Raw genomic sequence first — 27,546 nt, forward strand, 5'->3', positions numbered from 1 at the left:
ATTTCTGGCCCAGTTTTGTGTCAACCTACCCATTATAAATCCCGGTGTATACTAATAATGGGAACTGCCTTTGTAAACTGCACTTCCATCATTGTGCCAATGGGGTCTCTGTAACCTCAACTTTTCATCTCCCCAGTCCCTCGACCTGTACTGCAGAGAAAAATCCAGATGCTTCAACCAGTTCCACTTACCCGTTTCTCAAAATGCAATAACATTTGCTATTTACCTCCAAGTACTGGTTGAAAATTTCTGCTCTGTTAGATAAATATTTATTGGTTTCGTGCTCTGAAAATCCTAGCTGAATAATTAATTTCTTACAGGTGATTCCTCTGTTGCTAAGTTCCCTGCGTTGCTTTTCAATTCTGGATAGTTCGCTTTGAAGAATAAAATAATTCACTTTTTTTTTCAGGTATCTTTGTCAGGAATAACAGGATTCATTGGCTTTTCCCCAAATGCTGTGTCTTTAATGATTAGTGTGTGATGGTGGTAAAATAAGGTTTATTTATTCATCACAAGTAGGCTTACATTAACACTGTAATGAAGTTACTGTGAAAATCTCCTAGTCACCACACTCCTGCACCTGTTCAGGTAAACAGGATGAATTTGGCATGGCCAATCCACCTGACCAGCACATTTTTCAGATTGTGGGAGGAAACCGGTGCACACCCACACAGACACAGGGAGAATGTGCAAACTCCATACAGTCAGTCACCGAAGCCAGGAATTGAACCTGGGTTCCTGGCACTGTGAGATAACAGTGCTAACCACTGTGCCACCGTGCCGCTAGAGTAGAACGAGTGGTGATGAAGGGTCATCCTGATTCGAAATGTTGGCTCTATTCTCTCTCCATGGATGCTCAGACCTGCTGAGATTTTTCAGCGTTTTCTGTTTTCGTTGTAGAACGAGTACCCAGGTCATGTAAACCAGAATGCCTCAGGTTCAGTTGCCAATTTAGGCTGAGTCTGTTTCACTTCAGCCTCTCTCCTTACTCTTTAGGCTTGTTTTTCTCTTCACGCTACACTTTTTTCTCTCCTTTCCATTCTTTTTTTAGTTCAGAACTGTGTCATCATGATAGCTTTCTCCAGGTTTTCAATTCATCTCTGCAGTTGACAACCTATCTGGGCCAAGTGACTACCCATCCTCAAAAACTTCAGCCTCCACCTAAATCCTCCTCAATCTCCCATATTTCCTCTCCTCTGTCTTCTCTGCCTTTCTGTCTTCTCTCGACTTTGCTCTGATTACCAACTCCCAGTGGCCACCCTCACAGTCTTGCCCTCTTGCTTGACCTCACCCCCTCTGATGTTGCAATCAATAACAGCGATCCTTATTGCAGCATGGTGGCACAGTGGTTAACACTGATGTCTCACAGAGCCAGTGACCTGGGTTCAATTTCAGCCTTGGGTTACTGTTTGTGGGGAGTTTGCACATTCTCCCCGTGTCTGCGTGGGTTTCCCCCGGGTGCTCCGGTTTCCTCCAAAAGGAGACAGAAAGATAGAGAAGACAAAGGAGAGGAAGTAGGGAGGATTTAGGTGGAGAATAAGTCCCTCATCCCTGGAATCACTTGAATGAATTTCTCTACAATGCTTCACAACTTTCCAAGAGTGCAGGGCCCAGAACTACTTGTAATATTCCAGTTGAGGCAGAACTAGTATTTTATAAAATTCAACACAATATTCTAGCCCTTGTACGCTATGCTTCTGTTAATAGAGTCTGGAAATTTGTATGCTTTGTTAACCTTTCTCTCAACCTGTCCTGCCACCTTCAATCATTTATGCTCATGTACACCCAGGTCCCACTGCTCCCACTTGTAAAAGGGTCAAGAATAAAAGGGCATGGATTTCAAGTAATTAGTAAAAGAAGGAAAAGCGATATGAAGAAAAGCCCCTTCACGCAGAAGAGTTGTTAGAGTCTGGAATGTACTGCATGAGAGTATGATGGAGGCAGGTTCAATCGAAGGACACAAAAGGGAATTAGACTGTTACCTGTGAATGAAGAATGTGTAGGGTTGCGGGGAAAAGGCAGGAGAGAGTAGCAGAAGGTGAGTTGCTCATTCAGAACAAAATAGAATGGGCCAAATGGCCTCCTTCTGCACCGTAACAATTCTGTGATTCTGTCCCTCTGCTCCTGCACCCTGTTTGTATCTTTTATTTTGTATTATTTCTCCATATTCTTCTTCCCAAAACAAATCACTTCACAATTCTCTGCATTGAACTTAATCTGCCATCTGTTCGCCCATTCCATTTACTTATCTCTGTCCTTTTGAAGTTTGATACTGTCCTCCTCGCAATTCACCAATGCTCCCAAGTTTTGTGTCATCAACAAATTTTGAAATTGTGCCCTGTGCAGCAAAGTCCAGATCATTAATATATATCAGGAAGAGCGAGGATCCCAATACCTGACCCTTGGAAAACTCCATGGCAAACCTTCCAAAAAACATCCATTATCCACTGCCCCTTGCTTCCTGTCACTCAGTGAATTTCTGTGTTGCCATTGTTCCTGTTATTCAATGAGCCATAAGTTTGCTCACAAGTCTGGGGTAGCACTGCTGCCTCACTATGCCAAGGACACAGGTTTGATTCCAGGCTTGGATCATTGTCTTTGTGGAGTTTGCACATTCTTCCCATGTCTGCATGGGTTTCCTCTGGGTGCTCCAGTTTCCTCCCAAAGTAAGAAGTCTCAACACCAGGTTAAAGTTCAACAGGTTTATTTAGTAGCATTTTGGAATGTCGTTTCCCCCTTCAGGTGAGTGAAGGGTTAGGTTGCTTGGCCATGCTAAATTGCCCATTAGCATCAGGGAGACTAGTGGGCTTATTGCATGCAGTTATGGGGTTAGGGCCTGGCAGGATTGTGGTCAGTGCAGTCTTGATGGGCTGAATGGCCTCCTTCTGCATTGTAGGGACTCTATGATTCTATGGGTCCAATTTTACCATTGCATTGTGCCCGTTTATGGATGTGAAAACTTGGTAAAGTTGGGCGGGAGGTGCGTAGTGCCCACCTCCACGCCGTTTCCCCCTTTACCAAGGCCCAAAAATGGCTGCAATCGGGACCGCACCTGAAATGGGCACAATGGCCAGTTAAATACATTTGCATGCATTTAGATTGGCTTAATGGGCTGCCTACCCAACTTTACCTCCACTTTCCCCTTTACCACCATGTTCGCCCATCTGGAATTGGCGCGAAACAGACATGCTCCATGTAAATCCGATTCAGGCGCTCCGTCAGTGAGGGTTAGTGAGTGCCGAGTGTCTGACAGCTCTCTGCTTGAGATCCGTAGGGATGGAGGGGGTCGGTGCGGAGGTGGGTCTGCTGCCATCCTGCCTGTGATCAGTGAGGGGGAAGGGGGGGATTCCGCTGCCCCTCTGCCTGTGATCAGTGGTGAGGGGGAATGGGGGTCCACTGTCACTCTGCCTGAGATCAGTGGGCGAAAGGGGAAGGTGGAGGAGGGGCTTCCGATCGGTCTGGGTGGCAGACGGGGTGTGGGGATAAAGGGGTCAGTAATGTTGGGGGGAGTGGAGCAATGTCTGTGAGGACTAGGGGGAGGCATTATCCGGCCAGGGAGGGATGTGCCAGGGGAGCAGCGTTCTATCATTTTTTTCCTGCGCATGTGCAGAGCTGTGGGGTTTTGGGCAGATTAAGCCCCGCCCACAGGCTTGTGCAGCGTGATTCAGGGTCACTGATGTTTTTGCAGGCAGACGGCATATGGGGTTGCCTCAGAATGGGCTTAAAAGTTGGATCTGAAACACTCCCGGATTCAAGTCCACCCAGCACTTTGAATTAGAATAATAAAATAGGGCCCAATGATTGTGAGTCTGTTGTGCAGCATTGTGTCAAATGACTCTTGGAAATCCATATACAGGTTATGTCAGTGAATCCCAATTGTTAAGATGGGCCAGGCCTCCACTCCTCCAGACTGCTCAGGTGTGTCACCAATTTAGGCCAAGTACGCACCATACCGCATTCCGGGCTTTTAAATCAGGGGAGTGGATTTTTCAGATGGCGGCCTTCTCCTCGCCAACCATCAAAGAGTCAATGGAAAACTCTGTTTGGCTGGCAGCTCCCAGCAGAACTAGTAGTACAGTGGCCAGGACTGGGGTCACAAATCAGTCCTCAGATTCAAAGTCTTCAGAGTCCAGGACCAGCTAAGTGTGTGGATGGTTTCTGGGAGATGAAACCAGGGGGGAGGTGGTCTTTGGAGACACTTGGGGAGCGAAAATCAGCTGAGGAGTTTCCTCCTTGGTGCTGAGTTCCTCCCACCCAGGGAAGATTGAGGCTGGGCTGGGAAAGCCTCCTAAATGATGATGAATACCCATTTCTTTTTTATTTGTTCATGGGGTGTGGGCATTGCTGGCTGGACCAATATTTATTGCCCACCCCTAATTGCCCTTTGAAAGCGATTATTTTCGATTTCTCTTAGTTTAGACAGAATGCCAACACTGACAGCGCTAACAGTAGGAAGAGGAATGATAACATACCCACATGTGAATGCAGTAAGAGAATTAAAACAAGTAACTATGATTTTAAGATATATCAGTTGATACTTTAAATGCATTTCAAAATATTTACCAAAGTAATATTTACTTTTAGGCAATGCAATTCAGCCTTCAATGCTATTATTCCCAAGAAACTCATCTCCAAGCTCCAACGCCTGGGCCTCGGCACTTCCCTCTGCAACTGGATCCTGAACTTCCTAACTCACAGGCCACAATCAGTAAGGATAGGCAACAACATCTCCTCCACGATCATCCTCAACACTGGTGCCCCACAAGGTTGTGTTCTCAGCCCCCTACTACACTCCTTATATACTTATGACTGTGTGGCCAAATTCCCCTCCAATTCGATTTTCAAGTCTGTTGATGACACCATCATAGTGGGTTGGATCTTAAACAATGATGAGATAAGAGTGCAGGAATGAGACAGAGAATCTGGTGAACTGGTACGACAACAATAATCTCCTCCTCAATGTTAAGGAGATTGTCATTGACTTCAGGAAGCATAGAGGAGAACATACCCCTATCTACGTCAATGGGAATGAAGTAGAAAGGGTCGAGAGCTTCAAGTTTTTAGGTGTCCAGATCACCAATGACCTGTCCCGATCCCCCCATGCTGACACTATAGTTAAGAAAGCTGACCAACGCCTATACTTTCCCAGAAGACTAAGAAAATTTGGCATGTCAGCTAGAACTCTCACCAACTTTTACAGATGCACCACAAAAAGCATTCTTTCTGGTTATATCACAGCTTGGTATGGCTCCTGCTCTTCCCAAGACCGCAAGGAACTACAGAAGGTCGTGAATATAGCTCAATCCATCATGCAAACCAGCTCCCCATCCATTGACTCTGTCTACATGTCCCACTGACTCAGCAAAGCAGCCAGCGTAATCAAGGACCCCACACACCCCGGACATTTTCTCTTTCACCTTCTTCCTTCGGAAAAAAGATACGAAAGTCTGAGGTCACATACCAACTTACTCAAAAACAACTTCTTCCCGGCTGCCGTCAGGCTTTTAAATGGACTTACCTTGCATTAAGTTGATCTTTCTCTACACCCTAGCTATGACTGTAACATTACATTCTGCACTCTCTCGTTTCCTTTTCTATGAACGGTATGCTTTATCTGTATAGCTGGCAAGAAACAATACTTTTCACCGTATGTTGATACATGTGACAATAATAAATCAAATCAAATCAAGGTAATGAAATGGGAAAGTTGTATAGTTTAGAGCCAAAAGCCTGGGAACCTGTGAGTTAGCAAATTCATATCTGGGAGATCCTTATGATGGAACATATTTTGCAACAACATGAATTGGTCAATTCACAGCCCAGATATAGAGTAGCCATGAATCTGGATGTAGGAACACATGTCTATTCAGCTTGGCAGTGAGTGTATTTATTTATTTATTATTGTCACAAGTAGACTTACAATAACACTGCAAAGAAACTACTGTGAACCTCCACTCTGCCCCTTAAGGTAATGTCCACTGTATCCAGGCAACAAGGAAGTAGCTTTAGCCAAGATGGGATTACGTACAGTTTGTAATGGACAAATGAGAAACCATTATGCTGGAAAGTACTAAGTGATTGGTTGAAGTATCTGACAAAGATTTATATCAACGAAGGAAATGAAATGAAATTACTTTTAAACAAATGTAAGATTAAGAAAATGTATAACTGTTCTGTTTTTTACTGATAACATTGGAACTTACTCGAGCAGTCTGGGTATTCTGTATCTGAGACCACCGACATAATTTCTCCCATTGGTCACTGATTTTTATTAAGGTTTTACGTTGATACTGTGACAGTGGTTTCCTGAGTTTAATTGCCACCTCGTCAGAAAAACCCGCTAACATCCTTGAATTGAATGACTTACTCGGCCATTTCAGAGGGCAACTTACAGTTAACCGCATTGTTGTGGCTGTGGAGTCACAGGTAGGTCAGACTGGGTAAGGACAGCAGATTTCCTTCCCCAAAAGGACGTTAGTAAACCAGATGGCAATTGACAGTGGTTTTATGGTCATCATTAGACTTTTAATCACAGATTTTTTATTGAATTCAAATTTCATCATTTGCCATGGTGAGTAGCATTACCCTGGGTCTCTGGATTGCTAATCCAGTGACAATACCACTACGTGTCATGCAGATGGTGATTATTGGCATCCACTAAAGCAGTTGGAGGATCCTGTATAGTGAAGCAAATTAAAGTAATACAGAGGCAAATCTGCACATTGAGTTAGAAGTGCAAATTAAAAACATAACTGGAACATATATAGAAAATGGTGGGAATGCAAGTTGCTCGTCCTCTGAGTGAGAGAGCAGTCTCAATAACTGTACTCAGAGCTCTGATCCAAAAACTTTTTTCCTTCACTCACTGTACTCTCGAGTAGTCTCAGCTATTTCTGTTTCAATGGCTTGAGTTTGAAAGTCTGATTAGATTTGAAACTGTCTGGCCGACAAACTAATGTGAGTAATCTATGCAGCGAAAATATTTATTAAGAAGTTAGATTTATTGTCGAGGAAACTTGCATGAATCGTGGTGAGTCCTAATGCAAACAGAAGCATCATCATATAATTAAAGTGAAGGGAAAAGAATGTTCTTTGAGTAACGTTTAATTAGAAAAGTCAATAGACCAGCAGGATTCATTACAGATTGATTAGCTGTACGTCGCACTATCTGATGGGTTTGACGTTGCCTGGGTTACAGTCATTCTGTCCATTTAGTGGCAACATTAGCAGACAGGAAGGATCTTGACCTTCATGTTCTATTGAGATGTTCAGTCACAAACCAAATTCTCCATGCATCAAAATGTCACTTTCAATGTATTCAATAAAATTGCATTTGTGTTTTCCCGGGAGCATTGTGAGCACTTTACAATGGTATTGTTGAGGGTTTGTGTCGGGATCACCAAATTAGTGCAGATTTGTTGGGTCAATTCAGGTTAAACCAGTCGCAGATGATTGATCTCACGGCCAAGCGGCCTTCCCCTTGCGCCCTGACGCACACAAGCAAGAGGTCAGATATTGCCAAAGCAGGACATCTCATAGCTTGTGCCAGTGTCAACCTTTCTCCAGCACTTTTCCACCCAAGCTTGCTTCATTGCACTCTAACCTGCTGGAGGTGTGACTGGTAATGGCAAGGGCAACAAGGCCCCTAGCTCCTTAGTGAATGGAGGGAGAAACAGTGTTTGTCCATTATTAATGATGGCTAAGGATTGAGAAAGAAATGATGGGGTGAAGGGCAGGAGGATGAATTAGAGTGAAATCAGGTCCAGAATGAAAAATAAAGCCAGGGAATGTAATAATGGTTTAGGAAAAGGGGAAAAAAAGAGGCAGAAAAGAAAAGGAAGAAACCCAAAGTCTATACTTTAGTTTTGTTTCTAGGCCTGAGATGTTGGGCTGCTTTTTGGATCATGGGCTCAATGTTGGCCGTGTTTCTGGGTTGGGAATGAGGAAGTGACGATTTTTTAAAAAATTTATTTACATCCCTGGCAAGGTCAGTGTTTATTGCCCAACTGTAATTGTTGGAATGTTGAACACAATCTTCTTAATTGGTCACCTCTGATAGAGCTATCTGAACGATGGCATAGTGGTTAGCACTGCTACCTCACAGCGCCAAAGGCTCTGGTTCAATTCCTGACTTGGATCACTGTCTGTGTGGAATTTGCACATTCCCTCGTGTCTGTATAGGCTTCCTGCAGGTGCTCCAGTTTCCTCCCACAATCCAAACGGCGTGCTGGTTAGATTCCTTTGGCAGTGCTAAATTCTCCCTTGTACTGAATAGGCGCTGGAATGTGATGACTAGGGGATTTTCACAGTAACTTCATTGCAGTGTTAATGTAAACCTTACTTGTAACACTAATAAAAAAAACTTTAATTAGGAGTGGCAGCTGGCACCCAACTCTGAGAGGTGCATGGAGCTTCGAATCTCTGCTCAACAAACAGACAGAATCCATTGCAGCACGCAAACAAATGAAATAAATAAGGTGCTAACTCTGGCAAACTGGGATGTCTGGACCATGCCAGCAGGACTGACAGATTACTTGTAGCTGGCTAATAATGTGCAGAGGACAGCAGTGATTGACCTGATAGTTTGAACATTGACAGCATCCCTATGAGAGACCGGGCTCATTGAAAGCAGTTGACTGAAATAACAACATTGTACATTCATCTGGCCAGGGAAGAGCTCAGTAAAAACAAGACGTAGGAGTAAAACACGGAGTTCAGAGGAAAGAAACAAGGTGGGGCCTTTGCTGTAAGGCTTTCACTGCTAGATCATGCACGGCCCACTACAAATGGTTGAGAATGTGTTCTCTCCGTCCACCTCTCAATTCAAACCTGGCCAATTAACCTCATAAGTTTCTATGTTGCACTGCAGAGGAGAAAGACCTGTTCTGTGACAAGCTTGACACGGTTATCAACAGAATCCCTGGAGGTCATTTTCCTGTCCTGCCCGTCATGGAAATCGTAGTGGGTGGGGGTGTAGGGGTTTGGGGGCAGGGGGGACAGTAGACCATACAAAAAGTCTGTAAACCTCAGGCAGGATTTTCTGGTTTTGGGGTGAGTGTGGCCAGGAAATCTCACCCCCTAAGTCAGAATGTTATTAGCTGCTGGGATATTTCAATGCTAGAGTGGGTGCAGGCTATGAGGCACACTCCTACTGCCTCTGACATCATGGCCTGGGAAAGATTAAATGAGAACAGACATGGACAATCTGAGCTCCGCTGCTACCGTCAGCTTTGTGAAACGAGCTAACTAACAAACCATGCCACACAATGTCCTGGAAATGTCTGAGATCAGGGCATTGACACCAGTTGGATCTGATCATCACCAGATGTGACTCTCTGAACAGCATTCCCAACACACACAGCTACCACAGTGCTGACTGTGACACAAACCCATTCCCTACAGTGCACTCAAGTAAAGATGCAACACTTGAGAGAGCAGAAATTTAAATTCAAATTTCCCTTTCTAATTTATTGTCTATTCTCACATTAACATCAGCCATTCAGCCTCTCTAGATAAAGCCAACAGTTCCATGTGAATCCTAGAATCATAGAATCCCTACAGTGCAGAAGGACACCATTTGGCCCATTGAGCCTGCACTGACCCTCCAACAGAGCATCTTATCCAGGCCCAAAATCCCACTTATTTACTCTACTAATCCCCCTAACCTACACATCTTGGGACATTAATGAGCAATTTAACATGGCCAATTAACCTAACCAGTCTTTGGATTGTGGGAAGAAACTGGAGCACCTGGAGGAAACCCACACAGACATGGGAGAATGAGCAATCTCCACAAATTTCTTCTCATAGAGGGTATTGAGTCCTTGGAATTCTCTGCCCCAAAAGGTAAAGGAAGCTGGATCATTATAAGTATTTAAAATGGAGGTGGATAAATATTTGATAGATCGAGGCTTTGAGGAAATGGCACAGAAAAGGAGTTGAGGCCTACATAGATCAGCCATGATTGTATTGAATGGCAGGGCAGGCTTAAAAGGCCTTGTGGCCCATTTCTGCTTCTATTGCTTGTGTTCTTGTGTCATTGTTTTGATTTCATTGAATTCTATTAACTCTCTGCAGTTGAGTTGAACAGATCCTCTCCAGCATTCCCACACAGAGTGCAGAAGCAAAATGGAACATACTGTGAGACACCGTCTAAAAAAAATGCAGACTCATTATCTCAGCCGCAGCAGCAGAAAGATTCTGACTGGTTTGGGCTATCATCACTATGACAGAACCTGTCATTGAAGTCAAGTCATCTGCTCCCATTAATTACAAGGGAGATCTGGGTGAGAAAGTTCTGAGTGCACTAAGACCTGCTTGAATTAAAGTCTAACAGACTGGTAGGTGATGTACCAATTGGTTTCAACTTTGCCAGGATATCCATATATCCTTCAACACAATGAATGTTGGGGCATGTTGTGAAGAGATCAAAAACTCAACAGGTTCATCAGCAAAGGAAATAGCTCCACTGCAAACAAAGGCAATCACAGAATGCAATAGGAGAACACTAGCTTGAATTTACTCCTGGGAAAACACTGTCACTGAGAAAGTTATGAGCACCATAAAGTTTAAAGTTTATTTATTAGTCACAAGTAGGGTCACCTGATGAAGGGGCAGCAAGCACTCTGAAAGCTAGTGGCTTTTGCTACCAAATAAACCTGTTGGACTTTAACCTGGTGTTGTAGAACTGAAGGCTGCCAGAGAAGTGCCTACATTAAAGGGAAGTCGTGTCTGACAAATTTACTGGAGTTCTATGAGGATGTGTCTAGGGCGGTGGATAGAGGAGAGCCGGTGGATGTGGTCTTTCTAGATTTTCAGAAAGCGTTTGACAAAGTGCCTCACAAGAGGTTATTGCAGAAGGTCGAGGGACATGGAGTTGGGGGTAGGGTGTTAGCGTGGATAGAGGATTGGTTGTCAAATAGGAGGCAGAGAGTGGGGGTCAACGGGTGCTATTCGGATTGGCGGATGGTGACTAGTGGAGTGCCCCAGGGGTCGGTGCTGGGGCCTCAGCTTTTTACCATTTATATAGATGATCTGGAGGAGGGAACCGAGTGTAGAGTGTCGAAATTTGCTGATGACACCAAGATTGGGGGAACGGCAAATTGTGCGGAGGGTGTGGAGAGTCTGCAGAAGGATCTAGATAGGCTGGGCGAATGGGCCAGGAAATGGCAAATGGAATTTAATGTTGGCAAGTGTGAGGTGGTCCACTTTGGTAGGAAAAATGGTAGGAAGGACTATTACTTACGAGGTGAAAAACTGCAGCAGGCGACGGTGCAGAGGGACCTCGGGGTCCTTGTGCATGAGTCGCAAAAACCCAGCTTGCAGGTGCAGCAGGTGGTCAGGAAGGCGAATGGGATGCTGGCCTTCATAGCGAAGGGGATTGAATATAAAAGTAGGGAGGTCTTGCTGCAGCTGTATAGGGCATTGGTGAGGCCGCAACTGGAGTACTGTGTGCATTTTTGGGCACCGCACCTACGCAAAGATATTTTGGCCTTGGAGGGAGTGCAGAGGAGGTTTACTGGGCTGGTACCGGAGTTGAGGGGGTTGAGCTATGAGGAGAGGCTGAATAAACTGGGCTTGTACTCGTTAGAGTTTAGAAGAATGAGAGGAGATCTCATTGAGACGTATATGATGATGAATGGGATGGATAGGATAGAGGTGGAAAGACTCTTCCCGCTCAAAAAAGACAACAGGACTAGGGGGCACAGCCTCAAGATAAAAGGGGGGCGTTTTAGAACGGAGTTGAGGAGGAACTTCTTCACTCAAAGGGTGGTGAATCTCTGGAATTCTCTGCCCGTTGAAGTGGTGGAGGCTGCCTCGTTAAATATTTTTAAGACGTGGGTTGATGGGTTTTTGATAGGAGAGGGGATTAAGGGTTATGGGGAGAGGGCAGGAAAGTGGAACTGAGCAGCGACAGATCAGCCATGATCTTATTGAATGGCGGGGCAGGCTCGAAGGGCTGGATGGCCTACTCCTGCTCCTATTTCTTATGTTCTTATGTTCTTATTTGCTGCCCACGACTGCTGAGGGTAGTCTTCATTACTGGGATCCAAATCCCAGGAAAAGTGTACAGAAGTGGGGACATGTCACAGAGTGGGTCCGATGACATTCGATCACATTCTCCTCTCCCCACCCTATTTTGAAAGCTGTCTCTGTCGGGGCTGGGTGGAGACGGATTTCAGTCTGTTCAGTGGCATTACCTTAACAATGATCACACCATTAAAAATATACTTCCACCGCTAACTTCCACCCCTGGCTTTCTGAAGTGAGTTTAATTGGCAACAACTGTGCAAATCTTAAAAATAATGGGGAAGCCAAGGGCAAAATGTAAATAGCAGAACAGCATAAATTAAAGTTCTGGATGGATGGCAATTTCATAATCCTCCGAATTTGCTGGCCCATTTGCTTTTTAATAGCACTGCGTTATACTAATGCAATTATTTTTCCAGCACAATATTTTAAGGTGTTTGCAGTGATGAAATATCTTGTCGTGATCCATGATGCTTACCAGAAAGCTTTTCACTTTGGGAGAAAGCTTAAATCATCTTTACATCCTGTTTCATCGTCAGCCTATAAATCCCATTGGCTCTGAATAGTAACATCTGCTGCAGAGTGAGTTAACTACACACCTCCGCGCACGCAATTAGTAAATCTTACGGGAGAGAATGAACAAGGTCCTTTTCTTTGTCACATTAAATGAAGGGATGAAATAGAAAAGAAGTTGAGGAGAAATGTAACTAATAAATTAAGGGATGCAGGGTTCAGTGACAGAATCGGCTCTGATTCCAAAAGTGTTCTTTGTGCAATCACTTGTAATTGCTGAAACTTGTGGACTTCACAGAATCACAGAACTGTTGCAGTGCAGAAAGAGGCCATTCGGCTGAATATGTCTACACCAGCTCTCCAAAGGAACATTATGTCTCAGTGCCATTCCCCTGCCTTTTCCCCATACTCTTTGCATTGTTTCTGCCCAAATAATAACCTAATGCCCTCTTGAATGCCTCGATTAAACCTGTCTTCACCACACTTCCATTCAATGCATTCCAGACCTGAACCATTCGTGGTGTGAGAAAGATTTTCCTCACATCACATTTGCTCCCTTTGCAAATCACATTAAATCTGTATCCTCTCATTCTTGATCCTCCTACAAGCCAGAACAGTTTCTCCCTATCTCCTCTGTCCATCTCCTGCATGATTTATCAAATCTCCTCTTAGCTTTCTTCTCTCCAAGGAAAAAGTCCCTACTCCTGCAACCTTAACTGATGTGTCTCATCCATGGAAACACTCTTGTCAACCTCTTCTGCACTCTCTCCAATGCATTCATGTCCTCCCAATGATGTGACACCCAGACCTGTACACAATGTTCCAATTGAAGTCTAACTAGTATCTTGTATCCAGCAGATATCTATCTCTTTAGAAATCTAAATGCCTGTTATTATTCCAAGTTACCAGAAAGAATTAGCATGTACATTCAGTCATTTTTCCAAGTGATAATCAAAGATACTCTGCAGTAAAAACAGAAAATGCAAAAAGAAGGATGAGAATTTTAGAATTGAGGTGTTGTTTAACGGGGAGCCAATTAGGGTCAGCGTGCATAGGAGTAAAAGGACTTAGTATGTGTTAGGCGCGGCACAGTGGCACGCGGTTAACACTGCTGCCTCACAATACCAAGGACATGAGTTTGATTCCTGGCTTTGGTCACTGTCTGTGTGGAGTTTGCATGTTCTCTTGATGACTCCGTGTCTGCGTGAGTTTCCTCCAGGTGCTCTGATTTTCTCCCACAGTCCAAAAGACATGATGGTTAGATGTATTGGACATGTTAAATTCTCCCCCAGTGTACCCAAACAGGCACTGGAGTGTGGCAATTATTAGATTTTCGCAGTAACTTCATTGCAGTGCAGATGTAAGCCTATTTGTGACGAATAAATAAACTTTATTTTATGTTAGGACAAGGGCTATTGACTTTTGGATGAATTAAAGTGTGTGGAGGATAGAAGATAGGAGGCTAGCCAGGAGAATACTGGAATAGTCAAGTCTAGAAGTAACAAAGGCATGAATGAAGGTTTTAGTTGCAGAGGAACAATGCACCCTCTAGCTTCTCTGTTACTATGTGCAACATGGTATGGGTGGCACGGTATCACAGTGGTTAGCACTGCTGCTTCATAGCTCCAGCTTGGGTCACTTCTGTGCGGAGTTTGCACATTCTCCTCGTGTCTGCATGGGTTTCCTCCTACACTCTAAAGATGTGCAGGTTAGATTGATTAGCTGTGATAAAATTGCCACTTAGTGTCCTGAGATGCATAGGTTAGAGGGATTAGTGCGTAAATGTATAGGGATTTGGGGGTAGGGACTGGGTGGGATTGTGGTTGGTGCAGACTCGGTGGGCCAGATGGCCTCTTTCTGCACTGTAGGGTTTCTATGATTCGATGATTCTAACCTCTTTATCACACTGAGCAGTTCCTTTAAGTTTGTCACATGGCTGTGCAGACACACATCTTAAATGGACCACTGCTTGTGCATGGTATGTTTCTGAATTGCCGCATGATTGTGCACCCACCCAGATTAGAGGATCTTCCAAATGAGCTGAGGCAGAGACTGAGTTGAGTGATGCTATGGAGATGGAAATAGCTGGTCTCAGTGATGGCACAGATGTGCAGTCAGAAGCTCATCTTGGGGTCAAATATCTCACCAAGGTTGGAACAGCCTCATTCAGCATCCAATAGTCACCAGGGAGAGGAATGGAACTGGTGGCTAAGGAACAAATTTTGTGATGAAGACAAAAGATAATGGAGGGTGGGGGGAGTTTTCCCATCCTACCTTCCAGTAATCGTAGTGGGGAGAGGGTGGACCGTGCAAAATTCTGTTGACTGTGGGTGGGATTTTCTGGTTTTGGAGCAAGCATGGCTTCAAATCCCACAAAGTGGTGTTGGTCTGGTGTTGAGCAAACCTATACCTACCAGACACTGCCACGAGAAAATGTAATTCACTTTTTTAGAAGTGGGCAAAATTCAAAATCACACCGGCGGCATTGTTACCAGAAAGCCCAGCCCATTCACGTTTAACTTAACAAATAGAATGTTATGGCCATTCACAATGGTGGGATTTGCCCAACCCACACCAGTGAATGGAAATTTAGCAAGGCATCAAATTCTTCAAGTTCACTGTAGTGGGAGCGTGGCGTGAAGGGCCAGTAAGATCGCACCCAAAGTCTTTACTCCAGCCAAATCTGAACTGAAGGATGCTTGAAATATTTTTTAAAAACTGCAAAACAAACCTAATTTAACATGGCTCTCCATCAAACAAGCCACCATTCCCTTTTAGACACTATTATCTAACCAGTTCAAAGTCTGCTGAGGATAAGGTGTAAACTAGATAATAAATGAGATTGTCCTTGTATGCGACCTAGTTATACCTGAGCTGATAAAAGCTGGATGATGCTTTTTTCACCTTCTATTTCCACTGGGGCAGAGAAGGCTGTGAAAATTTAATAGATTTTTTTTCCCAAATTACAAAGGATTTTGATAGGGTGATGAAAAAGAAAGACTAAAATTATCACTGAAAGTAAGGAGAAAGTTTAGGAGAAAATGCTTTAGGGACACAATTGTTAAATTCTGGATTGCTTTACCGCAGGAGTGGTTGAACAAGATAACATTTCATTTTATTAAAGGAGATATTTTTGATTTGAATTAAGGAGAATTTGGATTATTGAAGAGACATCAGGGCAGTGAGTTCAGTTTTTGCAGTACCCACCAATGCTCCATATTCAGCGCCTTCCAAACCCTTGAACATTACCATCTCGAAGGACAAGGGCAGCAGATACATGGGAACACCACCATCTAGAAGATCCCCTCCAAGTCACACGCCATCCTGACTTGGAAAAGTATCGCCATTCATTCACTGCCGCTGGGTCAAAATCTTGGAGCTCCTTCCCCCCACACCACATGGACATGTAGAAGTTCAAGAAGGCAGTTCACCATCACCTTCTCAAGGTCAATTAGGGATGGGCAATAAATGTTGGCCTTGCCAGTGACATCCACATCCCTTGAATGCAAAAAAGAAGTATGGAACCAGCTTTATACAGAAAAATAGGAGACGGCCTTATAGAGACAAACAGTCCGGAATGTCATGGCCATTCATGCTGGCAGGATTTTCCAGCTGCAGTGAACGGAGATTTGGCTGGTGCCAAATTCTTCGATCTCACTGCACTGGGAGCATGACATGAATACCAGTAAGATCACACCCATACAATTCTCAGGAAGCTTGACGAGGTAGGAACCAAGTGGTCATTTCCCCTAGAGGAAGAGTCTGGGACCAGAGGGCCTAATCCCAGAGTAGGAAGTGACTCATTTCAGTCAGAGATAAGGAGGAATTCCTTCTCTCAGAGGGTAGGTATTGAATTATTTACCTTAAAGGACTATAAAAGCTGGGTTACTAAGAAAGTTCAAGACTGAGACAGACAGATTTTTAATTAAGAAGGCAATCAATGGTTACAGGGATAAGGCAGGAAAGTGGAGTCGAGGATTATTGCACCAAATCACTCATGATCTCATTAAATGGCGGAGCAGATTCGATGGGCCGAATGGTCTATTTCTGCTCCTATGTCTTATGTTACAAAATTGCTGCATGGGGAACCTGCAAATTGGGTGTAACATTGATTGGGCATCCCATTCAATACTTGTTGGCTTTAAGATTAGTTGGAGCATAAAACAAACACTGCAGCCAGTCAGTTTACTGACACGTGGGAGAAGATAAAATCACCCCCGATGGGCCAAATAACTTCCTTTAATGTTGCAAATATTTATGATTCTGACCCACTTGCAAGCTTGACTGCATTTTGATTATAATCAGCAGGAGTGACATTGCAGTTTTATTTAAGAAGTAAATCGGCATGATATTTTGTATTACCTTGATTGTTTTATTAAACCTTTGAAACCCAAGGCAGCAATTTACAGCCAATTGTAAACATGCTTTTATTCATATGGAGCACAACTCAATTCACCAAACTTCCTCTATTTGGAGTTTGATGTCCTCATATCCTAAATGTTAGATGAGGGGTTGCTAGGATTATGGATGGGATTTTCCAGCCGCACTCGTCCCAACGTCGGAATATTCCACCCGAGGCCAACGGACATGGTTTGTTGTCCCGCCCGCTACAATTCCCGTGGTGGGCGGGACAGGAAAATTGTGCCCTATGAGTCTCTGTGTGTAATGATGCACTTTCACAAACTTCATCACAAACAGAAAAATGTTTATTAATAAGAAAAACTCTACAGAGGCCAGCTGATGGCCTTCTGGTATTATTGCTAGACTATTAATCTAGAAACTCAGCTAATGTTCTGAGGACAGGGGTTCAAATCCCGCAAAGGCAGGTGGTGGAATTTGAATTCAATAAAAAAATTCTGGAATTAAGAATCTACTGAGAACCATGGAACCATTGTTGATTGTCAGAAAAACCCATCTGGTTCTCTAATGTCGCTTTAGGAAAGGAAGTCTGCCATCCTTACCTGTCTGGCCTACATCTGATTCCTGAGCCACAGCAACGTGATTGACTCTCAACTGCCCTTGGGCAACTAGGAATGGGCAATAAATGCTGGCCAGCCAGCGACGCCCATGTCCCACAAACAAATAAAAAAAAGCTCCCGATATATCTTCTGCCTAAGATAGGTCTCCACCCCCTGGGCTGATTACTCACTCTCAGGAAATAAAAACAGTGGGTCCATCAAGCTAGGTGACCCTCTTCTGCTATGTTGCCCTTAAAGGGACAATCACAACAAATCAGCACACTGTCACATCCTGCATCTTTCTTCATTAATTTTTGGGGTCTGAGAGGGAGTTCCCAGCCTTCCCTAAGTTGATTTAAACTCTATTTTGTGTTGCTGTTCCTCATCCTGGAGTTTGCAAAGTTTGTTGTACAAGACATTGGTAAGGCCACACTTGGAGTACTGTGTGCAATTCTGGTCACCCTATTATAGGAAGGGTATTATTAAACTAGAAAGAGTGCAGAAAAGATTTACTGGAACGCTACCAGGACTTGGTGGATTGAGTTATAAGGAGAGGCTGAATAGACTGGGACTTCTTTCTCTGGAGCGTAGAAGACCGAGGGGTGACCTTATAGAGGTCTATAACATAATGAGAGGCATAGATCCCAAAGGTAGGGGAGTCTAAAACTAGAGGGCATAGATTTAAAGTGAGAGGGGAGAGATACAAAAGTGTCCAGAGGGGCAATTTTTTCACATGGGGGTGGTGAATGATTGGAACAAGCAGCCAGAGGTAGTAGTAAAGGCGGGTACAATTTTATCTTTTAAAAAGCATTTAGATAGTTACATGAGTATGATGGGTATAGAGGGATATGTGTCAAATGCAGGCAGTTGGGATTTGTTTAGGGCTTTCTGAAAAAAAGGCGGCATAGACAAGTTGGGCCGAAGGGCCTGTTTCCATGCTGTAAATCCCCATGACTCTATGGTGGAGGAGAATGATTGATTCTGCATTGAGGCTGGACTGATTGGACTGAATGAACCAACGCGTCACCATTAAAAACCATTCCTTCTTCATAGATCCTACAGCCCGCCCACCGGCTTCAACCTGCCTTGCCAACATTGGGCTCTCCTCAACCGTTTCTGCACCGGCCAAGGTCTTTTGTGCAGCACATTGGAAGAAGTGGGGCCTTGCAGGGAACCCGGGCTGCAACTGTTGTGAACCTCAAACAACGGCTGGAATTTTCTGGCCATTCCTGCCAGAAACCCATTGCGGGTTCCCAGGCAGCATGGGTGGGTGCATCCAACGGGAAATCTCTTTGACAGCAGCGGGATCAAGAGATCCCACCACCGTTAGCCAATGGTGGGCTGCCTAAGCCACTTTAAAATATGCCATGGCATGTCATACGAAGAACCCTGCCCATAGACTCGCATCATTTAAGACTTCCCCCTCCTGATGAAATTCTCCAGAGGCTCAGTTAGCCATGTGAAAGCCATTGTTTGAATTGGTGATTACTGCACACGCTAAAAAATAAAATGAACAAAGTGGCATTTTCCTGTTCATTTTTGTTGGTTTCCACGTTCACTGGTACAGGAGAAGGAAATAGAAACAGGAAAATGCTGGAAAATCTCAGCAGATCTGACAGCATCTGTGGAGAGAGAACAGAGCCAATATTACGAGTCTTGATCACATAGGGTCATTTAGACTCGAAATGTTGGTGAGAGAACAGAGCCAATGTTTCAAATTTAAATGACGCCTCGTGATCAAGACTCAAAATATTGGCTCTATTCACTCTCCACAGCTGCTGTCAGACCTGCTGAGATTTTTCCAGCATTTTTCAGATTCCTGCATCCACAGTATTTTACATTTATCGGGAGAAGGGAATGGTCGCAACCTTTCTTTTTTAAGAACCTTTCCAGCAACTGTTGTGTTACAAACAAGAGCAGAAATGGAAAGCTTCCACAAGGGTCATTGCCGCGAATACATCACCAGGACAGAATTTTGCCACTGGTGATTGTGGCAAATCGCCACTGTTGGAAAACTCCATCCATCCTCGCTGGCAAAAAATAACATGGGCAAAGCATGGAGAACCGTCGACATCTGCTGCCAAACTGGAGACAGAATTTAAAAATTTACTCCCCTGCTGTACATTTGCTCCTGCATAGAACATAATGGATATTCAGGAGGGATTAAAAGGTCTCATTGAAGGTTCACTTGACACAGTAATCTGTGAAAGCAATGATCAAGCTGATGCTGGCAGCCTGTATGCTCCAGGCAGTTGATGTTTGATGACATCCGGACTGAAACATTAACAATTATAATGTGATTAGCGCTAGTGGTGGCACAACAGGTTTTAAATTGCACTGCAGTTGAAAAATCATCACTTTGCATTTCCCCAATACCAAGGCAAACACAGGATAAGCACCATTTGCAATCTTTGCTGGGCGATTTTGGTTGCAAATCTACTGCAAACGTGATTAGTCCTCTGTCCATTTCCAGTATAAAGCTCACAAAGCAGCCTCTTGCATATATATATATATATTATTCCTCAACACTACTGCCGAGTAACTTCAGAAAAAAAGAATAACGCTGGGAAAATATGTCACTTGCAATAAAAAAAAGTCCATGAATATTAGCGGAGAAAAATGGAATAATGTGGGTAACAGACGATTCACTTAACAGGAACTGACTGCAGAGATGTTTGAATTGATTTAATGTACATGTGGAGGAAAATAATCTCATTCGTCCTGTGGGTTTCTGTTTGATGAATAAAGCTTTTTGTGATGTTTTGTGTTAGAATGAAGAATCAGGCGCACAGGCCATTAGACAGCTTTGGGCTGATTTATTAACAGCAGATTGTATATATCTGCCTGTCAGCTTATGGCACAGGTCAGATCTGCCACTCAAAGAACACAGCAAGATAGATAGAACAAGACAGGAATTTAAATAGGGCGGAAAAGAAATCCCCAAAGAGATAAATAAATTTGGGATCTATTGATTTAAGTAACTGACAGAGCGCCAGTCCGACAAACTGAACAGTTTATTCCAGCAACACAGAAGAAATAGGACTTTAAAAATCAGGCATCATTCGATAAAGGGAATAAAATTTGCCCTGACTCTGAACAACATGTTTGCTTTTTAAGTCACCAAAGCATGAATCAGGGAATCACATGCTTGTGAATTGATTGTACTGTTTTTATTATTGGATTTAACTGAACGGTATATTTCATATTGAGGCACAGCACACAGTACTTCTCATTTTAATTAATTTCCTGCCTTCTGGAAGCAGCCTCTAGTTTCAGACTCCCCTACCTTTGGGAAAAGATATTGACTATGAACCTCATCTATGCCCCTCATTTTATAGACCACTATAAGGTCACCCCTCAGCTTCCTACACTCCAGAGAAAGAAGTCCCAGTCTATCCATCCTCTCCTTATAAGTCAAACCATCGGGTACTCGGGGTTCCTCCCACAGTCTGAAAGACATGCTGATTAGATGCATTGGCCATGCTAAATTCTCTGTCAGTGTATCCGAACAGGCGCCAGAGTATGGCGACTAGAGGATTTTCACAGTAACTTCTTTGTAGTGTTAATGTAAGCCCACTTGTGATACTAATAAATAAACTAGAAACTAAACAGTTAACTGCAGAGGGTGGTACGGTGGCACAATGGTTAGCATTGCTGCCTCACAGCGCCAGGGACCCGCATTCAATTCTCAGCTTGGATCACTGTCTGTGTGGAATTTGCACATTCTCCCTGTGTCTGCGTGGGTTTCCTCCCATTGCTTTATTTGTGCAGGTTAGGTACATTAGCTATGCTAAATTGCCCTGAGTGTCCAATGATGTGTAAATTAGGAGGATTAGGAGGATAAATGTGTGGGGTTACGGGAATAGGGCAGGGAGTCAGCTCAGACTCAATGGGCTGAATGTTCTTCCTTTGCACTGTAGGGATTATACGATTCCGTGGCTGCTAAGCGCTGAGGCTGTCTGACCAGATGCCCAGCTAAGTTGCTTTATTAAAAAAAACCCCGTGTTATATATCTCCTTGTGGACCAGTAAGAGCAGGTGTATTTCCATTAGTCTGGGCTTCATTTTCCATCCACCAATCACCCCTCTTTTTAATGCTTACTACATGCCAGAGACTGTTCTCTCAGGTCCCCATTCGCCATTTGCTCATATCTAACATCCCACTCTTGTCAGCCGGTTTCCACAACATTTGCACTGGGTTTAGAAGGGAGTCAGCGTTCTCACAGTTAAGCAAGGCGTGAGATTTAAAATGGCCCAGGCTTCCTTATCGCACTGGCATGGGAGTTCCCTTCCATTCACATTTTGTGTTAAAACTGGGGCTTTCCTTTTACCTACAAGTTTATAAAACAAAAGCTTGGATATGAACTATTCACTCTCGCCTGATTCTACGTTGTGTTTTGCAAACTGAGAAATACTTTGCCAGATCCTCCAGTTAGGTGTTTCAATTTATATTAAAAAAAAGTAAGGATGACAGGTTTCCTTCCCTAAAGGGCATTAGTAAACCGGATGGGGTTTTATCCAAATTTTTACTGAATTGAAATTTCACCATCTACATGCTAGGATTCGAATCCAGTTCCCCAGAGCATTACCATGGGTCTCTGGATTGTGGTCTAATGACAGCACCACAGTGTCATCACCTCCCCAGTGCATACAGACTGCCACAGAACAAAGGCATTGTGACTGCTGCCAGGTACTGGCCATTGACTTGCTTGAGGTGCTGCCAATGGACACACACCATTGGGAGAGTGGAAACCCTTTCAGCTCCAGTCCATGGTAGAGTTGATATCCAGTGCCTGCAAACCAAAAGCAGGCAGTCAATGGAACCCAGCACCTTGGGGAAGCCTATAATCCTGGCAAAACCTTATGTTTCACCATCCACTTGTCTCTGGAAAGAGTGAATTAAATGTATTTAGATTTTCTTGAATAGAGATCATCTGTCACCCTTCAAGTAACAACAGTCTGTGTGGTAACTATCTCCAGGTGCAATCTATATCATAAAATCATAGCATCTAAGACATGGAGACAGGCTCTTCAGCCCAAACTGGTCCATGCTGACCAAAATGCTCATCTAAGCTAATTTCTTCTGCACCCTCTCCAGTTTGATAATATCTTTCCTATAGCAATGCAACCAAAACTGAACAAAAGCTTTATGGAGGCAGATGCATAAAATATTCATCAGCGCATGACTGTGTTATCCTTAACCTGCTCTGAGGTTGTAGTTCTAATTGCAATGTGAGGATTTAAGTAAAAGACCTCCTTTGTGAGGTCTCATGCATTGCTCTCCACAGATGTTTAGGTAGGACGTTTATTCTCTGAACACCCTGGATAGAAATGGTCTCCCACTCAGAATCCTTCTTTCTCTCTTCCATCTCCTCCTCCCTCTTCTAGCAGCTTGTCCTGCCCTGTGTGACCTCTGTTCCTTCCCCCCCAGCCATTCTCTACTCCAGGGGGAAGATATATTGGAGCAGCCCCCTAGCAGCAACTGCTTTTTGCAGAAGTCCTGAGGTCAGCGAAAGGTCTTTCAACGCTGGCTGTACCAGTCCCCATGGACTTTGAAAATTTGAATAAGAACATAAGAACATAAGAAATAGAAGCAGGAGTAGGCCATCTAGCCCTTTGAGCCTGCCCCGCCATTCAATAAGATCATGGCTGATCTGTCGTGGCTCAGTTCCACATTCCCGCCCTCTCCCCATAACCCTTAATCCCCTCGCTTATCAAAAACCCATCAACCCGTGTCTTAAAAATATTTAGCGAGGCAGCCTCCACCACTTCAACGGGCAGAGAATTCCAGTGATTCACAACCCTTTGAGTGAAGAAGTTCCTCCTCAACTCCGTTCTAAACCGCCCCCCCTTTATCTTGAGGCTGTGCCCCCTAGTCCTACTGTCCTTTCTGAGCTGGAAGAGTCTCTCCACCTCTATCCTATCCATCCCATTCATCATCTTATATGTCTCAATGAGATCTCCCCTCATTCTTCTAAACTCTAATGAGTACAAGTCTAGTTTATTCAGCCTCTCCTCATAGCTCAACCCCCTCAACTCCGGTATCAGCCTAGTAAACCTCCTCTGCACTCCCTCCAAGGCCAAAATATCCTTGCGTAAGTGCGGCAACCAAAACTGCACACAGTACTCCAGCTGTGGCCTCACCAGTGCCCTATACAGCTGCAGCAAGACCTCCCTACTTTTATATTCAATCCCCCTCGCTATGAAGGCCAGCATCCCATTCGCCTTCCTGACCACCTGCTGCACCTGCAAGCTGGGTTTTTGCGACTCATGCACAAGGACCCCGAGGTCCCTCTGCACTGTCGCCTGCTGCAGTTTTTTGCCACGTAAGTAATAGTCCTTCCTACCATTATGAACTATGGACAAACCAAAAACAAGTAGAAATGTAATTACAGGCTGCTTTACATCTGCTGGCTCTGAATACTTCAGGCAGTTGTTCGCTACACATCACTAATGCCTGCACTAAGATAGTATCTGGGGCGTCTTGCCTCAAATGTGTGTGCACTAAAATGCCATTTTGCCATTATATGGGCACTCAGGAGCAATTGATGCTCCAGAGCCCAATTTCTCACTCAAGATTTATGCTTAGTACAAGTACATTTCCTTAAAGAGGATAATTCAAAGGTTTAGCCAACAGCACAATGAAACTGGCAGGATGGTGGTGTAGTGCTGATCTCACTGGAATAGCAATCCAGTGGCCCAGTCTAATACTCTAGGGATGTGGGTTGAATCCCACCACAGCAGTTAGTGAAATTCAGCGTGACATGGTGGCACAGTGTCCTTCACAGCGCCAGGGACCCGGGTTCAATTCCGGCCTCCAGTCACTGTCTGAGTGGAGTGTGCACATTCTCCCTCTGTCTGTGTGGGTTTCATCCGGGTGCTCCGATTCCCTCCCACAGTCCAAAGATGTGTGGGTTAGGTGGATTGACCATGCTAAATTGCAGGGGGATTAGCAAGGTAAATATGTGGGGTTACAGGAATAGGGTCTGGGTAGGATTGTTGTCAGTGACGGCTCGATGGGTCAATTGGCTTCCTTCTGCACTGTAGCGATTCTATAAAAAGATCACTCAAGGTCACAGCACATATTTAGCTATCAATTGATCTGTCCATCCATCTATTATGGAGTAAAATGCTTACATTTGCACACACTTCCTGTTCAATAACATTTATTTCTTGAAATGTCATGTCTTTTTCTCCCTGTCACATTTTCACACTACGGTTTTTCTTGGCTCAAGGTTAAACAATTTAAAACTGAAGTGATAAATTGTACCAAAGTGAGGGAATGACTAGGAAACAACCAATGAGAAACTACACAGGATTAATGAAAACAACTGATCATGAATCAGAAATCAGCAGAATTTTGAAATCTAAGAAGGAAAACCCAATAAATAACTTCAGAAAAAATCTAGATCTTTCTTTCCAGTATTTTTTCACAGTAACTGAAATCACCGATGCCCAAGTACATTTGTAAGCTACGTAAAACACTAACAATTACATTTTTAAGAATTATGTTATTAAATCTACATGCAAAATCAGCTTCCAATAGCAAGCTAACATCAGTTAATACTATAGAAGCAAATGCTGCAGATGAGGCATAGAGTCATTGAGGTTTGTAGCATGAAAACAGGCCCTTTGCTCAACTTGTCCATGCTGCCCTTTTTTTCTAAGCCCCTAAGCGAATCCCAATTGCCTGCATTTGGCCCATATCCCTCTATACCCATCGCACCCATGTAACTAAATGCTTTTTAAAAGACAAAATTGTACCCACCCCTACTACTACCTCTGGCAGCTTGTTCCAAACACTCACCATCCTCAGACTAGGCAAAAAATGGTTCGGCACAGACAAGAAGGGCCAAAAGGGACAGAGGGAGTGCAGAGGGACCTTGGGGTCCTTGTGCATGAGTCGCAAAAACCCAGCCTGCAGGTGCAGCAGGTGGTCAGGAAGGCGAATGGGATGCTGGCCTTCATAGCGAGGGGGATTGAATATAAAAGTAGGGAGGTCTTGCTGCAGCTGTATAGGGCATTGGTGAGGCCACAGCTGGAGTACTGTGTGCAGTTTTGGGCGCCGCACCTGCGCAAAGATATTTTGGCCTTGGAGGGAGTGCAGAGGAGGTTTACTAGGCTGATACCAGAGTTGAGGGGGTTGAGCTATGAGGAGAGGCTGAATAAACTAGGCTTGTACTCGTTAGAGTTTAGAAGAATGAGGGGAGATCTCATTGAGATGTATAAGATGATGAATGGGATGGATAGGATAGAGGTGGAGAGACTCTTCCCACTCAAAAAAGACAGTAGGACTAGGGGGCACAGCCTCAAGATAAAGGGGGGGCGGTTTAGAACGGAGTTGAGGAGGAACTTCTTCACTCAAAGGGTGGTGAATCTCTGGAATTCTCTGCCCATTGAAGTGGTGGAGGCTGCCTCGCTAAATATTTTTAAGACACGGGTTGATGGGTTTTTGATAAGAGAGGGGATTAAGGGTTATGGGGAGAGGGCGGGAAGGTGGAACTGTGCCATGACAGATCAGCCATGATCTTATTGAATGGCGGGGCAGGCTCGAAGGGCTAGATGGCCTACTCCTGCTCCTATTTCTTATGTTCTTATGTTCTAAAAGGCCTGTTTCTGAGCTGTAATTTTCTATGGTTTCTGTGTGAAAAAAATTGCCCCTGTGGATGCTTTTGTATCTCTCCCCTCTCACCTTAAACCTGTGCCCTCTAGTTTTAGACTCCCCTACCTTTGAGAAAAAATATTGACTATCTAGCTAATCTGTACCCCTCATTATTTTATTAACCTCTATAAGATCACCCCTTAGCCTCCTATGCGCCAGAGAAAAAAAACCCATGTTCTTATGTTATGTTCTATCCAGCCTCTCCTTATAACTCAATCCATCAAGCATCCTAGTAAATCTTTTCTGCACTCTTTCTAGTTTAATAATATCCTCTCTCTCATAGGGTGACCAGAATTGCACACAGTATTCCAAGTGTGGTCTTACCACTGTCTTGTACAGCTCCAACAAGATGTCCTAACTCCTGTATTCAATGTTCTGACCAATGAAACCAAGCATGCTGAATGCCTTTTTCACCACTCTGTCCACCTGTGACCTGTGATACTGGAATCTGAAACAAAAACAGAAAATGCTGGAACATCTCAGGAGATCTGATAGCAACTGTAGGCAGAGAATAGAGACAAAGTTTGGAGTCTGGATGACCCTTTGTCAGAGCTGAAGACAAGGAAAATAGGATGAGACTTTTACCATTTATAAAGGGCCACCGAGACTCAAAATATTGGCTTTATTCTCTCTCCACCGATACTATCAGGCTGGGAGCTTGCAGTATTTTACGTTATTGTTTAATATTGTTACCATTTCAAATTTAAAATATTCAGAATCAAACAAGACTTGCTATTTTACCTAACTGTTTCTAGGAAATGTCCAACTACCATGTGGACTAATCTCCTTTACTGCTGCATGATCCCCTTTTTATTCGGTCTTAGCCTTTCAGACAGTGAAGTAGAAAAACCCTTTGCAGCCTCAGAATATGTACTTTTACCTAATGTTATATATTTAAATGTTGTGAAAATGTGACAGGGAAGAAAAGACATAACATTTTAGGAAATAAATGTTACAGACCATAAGCTTATGCAAATACAAGCATTTTAGCCCATAATAGATGGATGGATGGATAGATTGATAGCTAGGTATGTGCTGTAACCTTGCTTGATCTTTTTATAGAATCATAGAATCATTACAGTGCAGAAGGAGACCATTTCACCCATCGAGTGCGCACCGACAACAATCCCACCCAGGCCCTATCACTGTAACCCCACATATTTACCCTGCTAATCCCCCTGACACTAATTTACCATGACCAATCTAAAGCATCTTTGGACTATGGGTGGAAACTAGTGCACCCAGAAGAAAACAATGCAAACACGGGGAGAATGTGTATGATCACTTTAAGAGTTGACCACATGATTTGATGGTGTTGCATTAGGGTGTTTCACAGGCTGCTGTTTCTGCTTCAGTTTCTACTATTAAACAGGCAGAAGCTCCT

The sequence above is a fragment of the Carcharhinus amblyrhynchos genome, chromosome 24 (genome assembly GCF_965287045.1).
Source record: "Carcharhinus amblyrhynchos chromosome 24, sCarAmb.v2.hapA, whole genome shotgun sequence".
NCBI lineage: Eukaryota > Metazoa > Chordata > Chondrichthyes > Carcharhiniformes > Carcharhinidae > Carcharhinus > Carcharhinus amblyrhynchos.